General features: G+C 27.3%; 1 pseudogene; it reads right to left on the minus strand.

Annotated features, from left to right (window-relative positions):
- Positions 1-891: 891 nt before the first annotated feature.
- LOC149518044 (disease resistance protein At4g27190-like) lies at positions 892-2,898 on the minus strand (annotated as a pseudogene).
- Positions 2,899-11,191: the final 8,293 nt, after the last annotated feature.

Consider the following 11,191-nt stretch of genomic DNA (forward strand, 5'->3'; position numbering starts at 1 on the left):
TGCCCCTAATAGTGATCATTTCATATTCTAGTTGCATAATGGAAAAGATTATATATACTTGTTAGTGGGTCGTGTGATCTATTGATAAAATATTATACTTTTAATTCCAATAATCATTATTCAATCTCTATAACCTCATGTATTAAAAAAAAGCATGGATAAGGTTTAAAATAAGATAAATTCAAACAAAATAGGAGCATAATTAAAAGTTATACAAGAAAGGCTAAAACAACAAAAAAAGTACATCAACTTGACCACATTACTTAGATAAATTCTTATATTTTTATTGCATCCAAAAAAGTTTTTAATTTTTAATTTATATTTAAATAGGCCCTTAACATAATACATCATACATGTAAGATATTAGTTTATCATGATCACAAATGTTAAAGTAAAACTTTTACTTATGTAAAATATCAAAAATTTCTTAATTAAAGAGAACCAGAAAAAAAAATGTAGTACTTCATTTGAAATAATAATTTATTTGGATATAAATCAAAGTATAAATACTTATTTAAATATAATAAAAAAATTATTTAACAAATGAAATAATTCAAAAGACTTTTTTAATATTTTAACATGTAAACAAATATGCATAAAAGCTAATGTTTTTTTTTTTTGGGCCAATCCATAAAAGCCAAAGTTGGAATATGGAATAATCCACAAACAAACAAATTAATACCTTTTGTCTTAAGAGCAAAAGTTAATGAGCTGTGGCAGACCTTCAAGTGTCATTGACTGCAATTGAGAAAGCTTATTTTTCTCTGTTGCAATATATTGGACTCCCGACCGTTTTGGATGTGAAGTTTCTTTAAATGTGGAAAATCTTCCCCGTTGTTTAACTCAGCAAGTACATTCTTGATTCCTCTAAGTTGATCCAGATGTAAATCTTCAGTCTTTTTCATCAATATTTTTACCCCATTGAACAAAGCTATTGTCCATATATAATTCTTCTAATTTGGACAAACTTGACAAGATATTTGGAGGGATGATTTTGAGTCTAGTACAATGACTCAAATCTAACATCCCTAACTGAGACAATTGTGCTATCTCCTGAGGTAGTGCTTTAATGTCTGATTGAGCAAGACTAAGGATTTCCAAATTCTTTGAGCTTCCCAACGATGGTTATGTCTTTCTGTTCAATTGGTTTAGACACAACGTGTGAAGGTTTGTGAGGAGTTCACTTGGAACCGGTAGGGATGGAAAGTGCATTCCAGTCAAATCTAACACATTAAGTCTTTCTGTTCGTCTAAAAAAGTTGGCAGGAATTTTTACTGTACCTTCATGGACCACATGCAAAAACGAAAGAAATGACCACTCCATCTTCTCAGGAAGCTCACTAATATTAGGTAAAGTAAATTAATCGCATTGCAATTTCTCATCACTTCGTTTTCGGGCCATTGTTTCAGCGCATCACCATTAATTAACGCAAACATGCGGAGGTCCCTATTTGCAATTGATGTAGCAAAATACGAAACAATGTCATGGATATCAAACCGTTCCCTGTTGAAACTATCAAGCAACTGACGAGAGGCTTTCAGGTTACTCACCACTGTCAATACTCTGTTTCTTGCTTCCTCTATTGTTCACGTCATGAAACAAACCCAGACCGATTATATATTTCAACAAGTCTTGAATCAACCCATTATGGCCTAAGAAACTGCAAAGCAAGAAAGTCAACTTAACTTCCTCACTTTCTAAATAATTGTAACTCAACTCTATAGCTGAATATACGCCCACTGTTACCCCTTTTAAGTTTATTGATGAAGGCCTCTTTAATTCACACAAAGCATCCTTCCATTCAACAAACATCTTTTTCTCAAAGCCCTTGCAACTGGTGCAATGGCGATTGGCAATCCCACACATTTCTTTGCTACTTCAATAGCTGTAGCCTGCCAATCACAACTTTTAACATTGTCACCAGCCATCTTCTTAAGCAGGTCCCTGGCTTCTTTTTCATTTAAAAGGCCAACTGCAAAATTTTTCTGAGTATCCATCCCACTTGATAAGACATTGAGATCTCTAGAAGTTAGCAGAATCTTGCATCCCTCATGTTCATTTCCAAAAGTAATCCCAACTTCCTCAAGATCTAATCCTGCCCATATATCATCCAAAACAACACGAATCTTCTCCTCTTTTTTCAATCTTTCTTGCAGTCAAGATGCCCTTCCTACCATACTCTGTTCCTCAAATCTTAAACCCAATAAATCTGTAATTTGGTCTTGAATTCCTTTAACATCAAGGGTCTGATTTATAGTTGCTATAACCACTGAATCAAATAACTTGCCCTCCTTGACCTGTCCAGCAACTTCTTTGACTAGCTTAGTCTTTCATATGCCACCCATCCCATGCACCCCTATAAAATTGATACTAGCATCTTTCAGTGCCCCCATAATTCCGTTTGAAACCAACGTCCTTGACTCGAATTCTTCGAAGCCTTTAACTGATGCGACAATGATACCTTGTGGAGCTGCACGAAAAGAACCCTGTCAAATTTGGCCTGCTGCTCGAGCAGATCAGCAACAAGCTTCGCCTCCTCTTCTGCTTTCATTTTAAGCTTGTAACGAGTCCATAGATTAGGACACAAGCCGATGAAACACTTTTTCCTTGCTTTTTCGTCATCCCGTTTTACTTTCTCCACTTATTCAGCGATCTTCTTGTTGACTGTAGTTAACCATTGTCAGCATCATGTTCGATCTCTTTCCTGTTTCGTTTAGCAGCAGGAACGGAATACCGCACTCTTTCTCTTGCATCCTTCAGGCTCTCAGCTTGATTCTTGAGGGTCTGAACCTGATTCTCATGATTAGAAAGGTATTTGATATGGTTTTTGATATAAGAGATCGTGTACATTGCAGCTATGGTGACAAAAGAGCTAACGATGGCGACAACAAACTCCATCTTTTTTCTTTTTTTTTTCTCGTTTTTTTTTTTTTTATTTTCTAAGTTGGGAGAAGCAAACAGGAAGCAAACTGAATAACAAAATCTGTGGGTAAACAAAAAGAAAAAGAGAGAACAAAGGAGAACGAAACCAGAAAAGAAAATTACAATGAAACGAGTATGAAAAAAAAAAGCAAATTACAATGAAACAAGTAGAAAGAAAAGCCTCTAATATAGCAAGTAACACCGAGCCAACAAAAGAAAGCGAAGGGCCTAAAATTGGAAGGGTCTTTAAGGGCGTACGGTGTACCACCACAAAATATGAGAAAATCTGCCTTTCTTCAAAGATGGTTCAGGCTCAGCAACTAATGCTCCCACTTATCAACGTGCAAGGAAAGCAAATTCATTTTTTTGCCTTCTGTTTTTCAATAACACAACAAAGCGAAATTTAATTTGACTAAGGCGACTCAAAGTGAGCAAGTTATAATTATTCTGGGTATATACAGCGAAGAACAGATGTGATGGGCAACGGAGTGTCACGAAAGGTCTATTTGCGTAGCAAGTGAAATTGGCTGGGACATGATTGAAAACAACAGTGGGAAAATGAGATTGAAGGTAAAAGCAGAAGTAGTGATGAGGCAATAGGACAAAAATAAAGTAAAATTTATCTGTAATAATAATTTAAAATTATTTGATGTTTTATGGACAAAGTCCCAAAAATTTTTGGGATGGAAAAGAAAATAGAAAAATACATTAGATTGAATAAAATTGAATTCAAGTATTCGTTACTGGAGTTGACGAAATTTTGAAATGGAATTCTAACAAATGTCTTTGATTTTTTTGTGATTATTAAAATTTGAAGTTTGATTTCCAAATTTTTAATTTTAAGTAAATTTTAATACCATTAAATTAAGGATTCAATAATAAATTTTTATAAATTAAATATTACCATATTGAATATATAATCCCTTAGTTTGCATGATTCTTAGGCTCCGTTTTCTTAAAAAAAAATTTGAGGAAAAAAAAAAGAAATTTTAGAAAACCATTTTCTATTGTGTTGTTTGAAGTGAAAAAAGTAAAAGAAATTATTTGCTATTTGGTTTCTCTAAAGCCAGGAGAATGAACACAAATTTTTGCATATTTGCATAAAAGATGATCGAAGGGAGTCTCATTTGATGGAACTTACAACTAAATAAAGGTACAGATGCATATATATACTCAGAAAATTCAACCACAAAATTAGTAAAAAATTCAAATACAATATTGGCAAGAAGTGAAATGTCTGATGGTAGCATGAAATGTGGCAGTGTTGCTGCTATAGCAGAGAAATGCTCCATAAATAATACAGCATGCCCTTTATTCTGCAACAATAAACTACCAGTTCCATTTATGAAGCAGTTATGTAACAAATGTAAGACGTAGCTATAAAGAAGACTGATTAAATTTCGCAAAAGAATACTATCTTGCTATCTAACTTCAGAAAAAAGATTTGCAGGAACTTTAGCTATAATCTTCACCAAAACATAGAAATTAACATTCTTTAATTGGAAAGTAATTGGCTCTTCTTCAGTTTCAGTACTTTTTATCCAGCTTGGGCACGAGATAAAAATATACGATCCAATTTTTTTTTGTCCACTTATAATATATATATATATATATATATATATATATATCAACCTAAACACCTTTATAAAATTTTAAATTAACTTTATCCATAAATATATAACTTTTATTAATTTATTTAAGTTTAATTTAAATCAAATAAAATTAAAAATAGAGTCTATATGAAATTAAACTATAAAATATTTTATAATTTTAATTTTAAAAGTGCTAAAAGTGATTGGCTAAAATGTTTTTAATAAATATTTTTGTCAATTTAATTTAAATAATTTTTTAATTATTAGACTTTTTTTATAATTAGACTAAAAAAATTAAAAGTGATTGATTAAAATACCCTTAATAAAATTTTAATTCTAAAAATATTAAAAGCAATTTATTAAAACATTATTAGTAATTTTTTATAAATTTAATTTAAATTATTTTTCTTTTGTTATTAGACTTACTTTTTTATAAGCAAAATGATTTTTCATATCAAATGAAAATACAAATAAAACGATATTAAAACTTGATGTGTATAGGAATAAAACAATTTTATGAAATTTGTTTCTTTAGTTGTTTTAAAAACAATTGCATATAAGTTTATTTTTCTAAATAATTCAATAAAAATAATCATAATTATGTTATTAAAGCATTTTTTATTTTTTATCTTTTAATTTTATTTTGTTTTAATAAATTAACTATATATGTATGTTAATGATTTTATTATTTATATGTTTTATGAGTTAATCATTTGATAATATAACATAATTAAATCTTTTTAGTACCTTGAAATAATTTTTTAAATATTGTTACAGTTTAGTCTGATTTATATAATTAATTTTTTGCATTTTTTATTATAGAATTTTTTAATTGTTATTTTCGAAAACAAAAACCATTGTCAAATCAAAGGTACTTTAATTGTACTTTTTGATGATTTAAGAAGTGGTGGAGTTATTAATAATTCATGATTGGGTCTTGTTAGATTGTAATAAAAATTGTTCCCTTTAATTGAAACAATAGTTAATTTACTTTTTTCTCAACTTTTATATTAATATGCACATATATATATATATGATTAATTGATATCTCATTTTTATTTAATAATTTTTAATTGTCTTAAATTGCTCTTTTTTTTGCATTCAATGATGGAACAATCTAACATAAATTATTCTAAGTAAAAAAATATCAACTGAAGTAAAATTAATTGTTTTAGTTAATTCCTTTATGGTGTGACAAAATTCATTAAAACTATTTTTTAAATGTGTTTTTACCAAAATTACATTCATTCATGAAAAGTTATGTTGTTAATATTGAAAATGAAATCATTATAAATTATATAGATATTACATTACAAGTTATTCTTAGAATTGAAATTTTCTTAAGAAAACATGACAAGTACCAAAGTTAATAATTTATTTTATTTTATTTTATTTTTTAAAATTATGTATTTTAATATATTTTATATAATAAAAAATTATGTACAAAAGAAATTTTTAAAAAATTATTTATAATATTTTTTAAATAAAAGAAATTTTAAGCTTTTAATTGATAAAAGGTATAATTATATTCAATTGACAAAAGTACCAATGAAAGATTATTTTAAATAAAAAAATGAGACAAATATTGATTGATTATACATAACTCTATCTTTTCTATATGATAAAAATATTAGTGGTATATTGATAACTTAGTAATAAATTATTGACTACTTAATAGTAAATTAGTTTTAGTTTAATAGTAATTAATTGAGAGTAGGAAATCATAAATATTTTTGTAGAAATTAATGATAAATTATTAGTAAATAATTGATAATTTAGTAGTAAATTAATGATAAATTAGTAGTAAAAAATTGATAATTTAGTAGTTAATCCTTGAAAACTTAAAAGTAAATCAATAGAATTTAGTAGTAAATCATTAATAATATAATAGTTAATCAATGATAACTTAATAATAAATCATGCATAATTTAATATAAATCAATAATAACTTTATAATGAATCATTGATGATTTAGTGATAAAATAGTGATAATTTTGTAGTAAAAAATCAAAAATTAAGTAGTAAATGAATAATAACATAGTAATAAATATATAAAAATATAATAGTAAATCATTAATAATTTAGAAGTAAATTAATAATTTAGCAGTAAATCACTAATAATATAGTAATAAATTATAAATAACTTAATTGTAAATCAATGATAATTTAATAGTAAAATAGTTAATCATTGGTAACTTTTTAGTGAGTTTCTCTAAATTAATAGTAAAATAGTTATAACGTTATCATAAATTATCAATAACTTGGTAGTAAATTACCAACAATTTAATAAAAATAATTCATAACGTAATGATGAATCATTCATAATTTAATGGCAAATCATTTATAAATTAGAAATAAATCATTAATAATTTAATAGTAAATTATTACTAATTTAGTAGTAAATCATAGATAAAATAGTAGTAAATAACTGATAATTTAATTATTAATCATTTATAATTTTTTTTAAACTTAAAGTTTCCAAGGATTAAACCCTGGTTACTAGTAGAAACAACATCAAATTTTTCATTTTAAGGGTTAGGATAAGCTTATCATAAACCTATTCAATAAAAAAATTATGAAAAAAAAGTTTTAAATTGAATAAAATAATAATGTTATCGTATAAAAAGAAAATTATCTCATATATTATTAGTGGACTTTCTAAATTCTATTTTTCATAATTATAAATGCATAACAACATATTAATACATTAAAAATAGATTAATAAAAAGGCTAAAAAAAAAAAAAAAAGCAACGGAATGCAATCGACTGGGTCAGATTGAAAACAACGATGGGAAAATTAGATTGAATGTTAGTAGAAGTGGTTATGAGGCAAATAGGACAAAAATAACAATAAAATTTTTACGTAGTAATAATTAAAAAATATCAACAATGATTGATATGCAAATAGTTAAGGCTTAAAATCTGGATGTAAAACACCTAAATTCGAATTCAGATGATCTTTTGTTGGTAGACAATCTATAAATTTAAAAAGTCTCAAAAGATTCATAAATTTCTTTATGAGTTAACAGTTTATTCTGACTTTGAAGTTGAATACCCCTTTTATTCTTAAACATTTTGTGACAAAAACAAAAATGACAAAAATAACATTAATATTTATATGTTATAATAATTTAAAATTATTTGATATTTTATGTGACTTTGCAAGTCCTTTCACACTATATGAAAAGTGTAATAATAAAATAATATTATTTTTATTTTTTCTCTATCATTTATCAAAATTTATTTTTCCTTTCAATTATTTTTGGGTAAATTCTATTTAAGTCTTTAAATTTTAAACATAATTTAACTAAAGTTTATTAGTTTAAAAAATAGACATTTCGTCTCAAACTTTTCAATTAATAAGACAATAAAATTCTTTGATCAATTATTTCTTAATTATTCCAAAAAAAATTCATTAAAAAATCATTTTACGCTTAAAAAATTAATATCAACAAATATTCAAATAAAGTAATGTTTTATACAAATAAATTTTTTTATTTTTCTTAAAATATATAAAATATATTAATAATATATAAAAAGATTTTTAGGTGCAGTATATAAAAACAAACTTCACATTTATAAATAAGTTGATATGTAAATATTTATAATAAAATAAATACATTTAACATGTAACAGTTTTTCGACATGGAACAAATTTCAAAGAAAATGAACATGCAACATATAATAAGAAAAAAATGTTTGGTTAAAAAAAAAAAAGTTTGGTTAAAATTTTTACCTGCTTAATATTTTCATCTTGCTATATATACATTTATATATTAACTTACTTATAATCGTAAGTTTTGTTTTTATATGTTGCATTTAAAAAAAAAAATTTATATTATTAATATATTTTATGTATGTTGAGAGAAAATAACAATAATTTATAATTATCAAATATTGCATTTTGTTACTATTTAAGGATATTAATTATTCATATGTAAAATAGTTTTTTAATGAGACTTTTAATGAAATAATTAACAAATAACTGACAAAAAAATCTCATTATTCTATTAATTGAAAATTTTGAGGCGAAATGTCCATTTTTCAAAGTAAAAATCTTAAGTTGATTTATGCTTAAAACTTAAAGAACTAAATGAACTTTACTCTTTTATTTTTTTTTTTTCTTAAAGACCAGCTTCTATTACTTGAACCGAGGTGACACATTTGCTTGGTTTTACACAAAGCTTTTAAAATCTTTTATGAGTACTTTATGAATTAATGTACTAATTGAAGTACTTCCATGATTGATATTTGCTATTTGATTTCACTCCAGCCATGAGAATGAACACGTATTTTTACATATTTGCATAAGTGATAATAGAAAGGAGTCTTATTTGATGGAACTTATAACTAAATAAAGGCACAGATGCATATACACACGTAGAAAATTCAACCACAAAAATAGCAAAAATTCATATACAATATTGGTAAGAGATGAAATGCCTAATGGTACCACGAAATGTGGCAGTGTTGGGGCTTCAGCGGAGAAATGCTCCATAAATTAAACAGCAAGCCCTTTGTTATGCAACAATAAAGTGCCAGTTGCATTTATAAAGCAGTTATGTGATAAATGTGAGACGTAGCTATAACGAAGACTGATTAGTTTCGCAGAAAAATACCCTCCCACTATCTGACTTCAGCAAAAAGATTTGCAGGAACTTTAGCTATAATATTCACAAAAACATAGAAATTAACATTCTTTGGAAAGTAATTGGCTCTTCTTCTGTTTCAGTACTTCTTATCCAACTTAGGCATGAGTGAGATATACAGTAACTGATCCAAGATTTTTTTTCTTTTATGTCCACTTATAATATATAAAAAATTATTAATGGATTTATTAATTTTATGGATAAAAAGGATATTAACAATTTTTTGAGGATTTGACGAAAAAATTTTTTCTTTTTTTTTTTTATTTTTTGATTTTTGAAGATGTTGATTGACACTCTACTTCAAAACCATGGATCTGCCTATGCATCTTTAGTCTTCTTTAGAATCGTGAGTATTCTATAAAAATATAACATCGGTTAAGATTACAAGGTGAAAAGAATTCTGTAGATAAATGTGAGATAAATATTATATTTTCAAATACACGTGAAAATATATATGAATGAAGTTAACGGCCTAAATCTTTCATGCTGGAAAATTTTTACGTTGGTTTGTTCACTTTTATAAGGAAGCATAAAGGCTTCCTTTTAATGCCTATCTTTATTAAGAATACAGCAGCATTAAGCAAAACGAATGAATTATATATGAGGTTTTAGGTTCTAAATAATCAGAAGCAGCATGTTCAAATATGTTGAAATGCAAAGTGGTAAAAAGACATACCATTTGTATGAAGATTTGTTCCATGGTGGTGTTTAGATTGCCATCCCAGCGTTTTTTATCTCCATCAAATTGAACTTACTGTATATTGAGTGTGATCAACTCTCATTGAGAGAAAATCTTCATTTTTTAACAGTTTCTGACAATAACCTTTTCCAAGGACGGGAATAGAAAGGTATAATTCTCTGAGCAGAAGTTTGATAGGCTTGGAAGACTACGAAGTTCCAAATACTTCAGCTGGGAAAAAATGATGTCATCCTTCACTTCATAACCTGCACAAGCTATGACTTCTGCTATCATTTGGCAACCAGTAATACACATTCTTGTAAGATGCATCTTCAAGTGGTGTTTCTTCCTTCCAGAGATGTGTCAGCTCAGGAAGTTCTGATAGACTTAGTTCAGTCAACCAAGAAAGTGCTTTTGCATGTTCTCCCACACCCTCATGTCCTTCACATGGAAATATTTCTTTAAAGGAAGCTTCATTGACAACTAGCTTTCTAAGATTTCGAAATGACTGAATGAAACAATCTGGGACAGTGACGGCATAGTCAGGAAAGAGTATGAGTTCATGCGCTCTTAGTTCGCTAGAATATTGAGTTGGAAGTTTTCCAAGCCATGTTTCCTTCATAATGTCATTCTTCTCAAGAATTAGTACTTGTAGATCAAGGAATGAATCCTGAGAAATTAACAAGTATGTTAAGAAAAAGCAAGGGTTTCAATTGCAAAGGACTTAGAGCATACTTGCAGCTACAATGAACCTAAAAGGTCTAAATCCCAATTGTTTATTTAACAATGAGAAGAATAGAATAAAATAAAAACAGCAGAACAGCCAAAACTTGGCATAGTAATGTAATATATAGTTTTGGAATTACTAGAAAAATAACGCAAATTATTGCAGATTGACCTTGACATAATCGACCGCATAAAATTTTATATTGAATATTCATCAGCGCAAGCTAAATGTTATAATGTTCATACCTTACTGACCCAAAACAAGGGTTGTTGAGTAGAGACTTCAAGTTGGTTCTCTCCTTGCGCTTCTAGTAGGTTTAGATACTCTCCAGCGAATATCTCTACTTTGCTGCATTCAATCACTTGCAATTGTATCAATGATGGCCATTCTGTAGTATGTATCGTGGAGTAAAAACACTTCAATTTGGGTAGTGTACAAAACCCAAGGAAACTCACTTTAGGAAGTACAAACTTGATGATCGATTGAATAGCAACTTTTGCATGTGACTTACTAGAATTGAGTCCATAAGCTCCAACTGTTTCATCTAATGAATCATAGTTCCATACATGCAGTTCTTTTAGTTTGTCAGGTCTTTCCATCATATTAAATGGAAAAACACTCA

The sequence above is a fragment of the Durio zibethinus genome, chromosome 7 (assembly GCF_047325235.1).
Source record: "Durio zibethinus cultivar Kanyao isolate XHJ-2024 chromosome 7, ASM4732523v1, whole genome shotgun sequence".
Taxonomy (NCBI): Eukaryota; Viridiplantae; Streptophyta; class Magnoliopsida; order Malvales; family Malvaceae; genus Durio; species Durio zibethinus.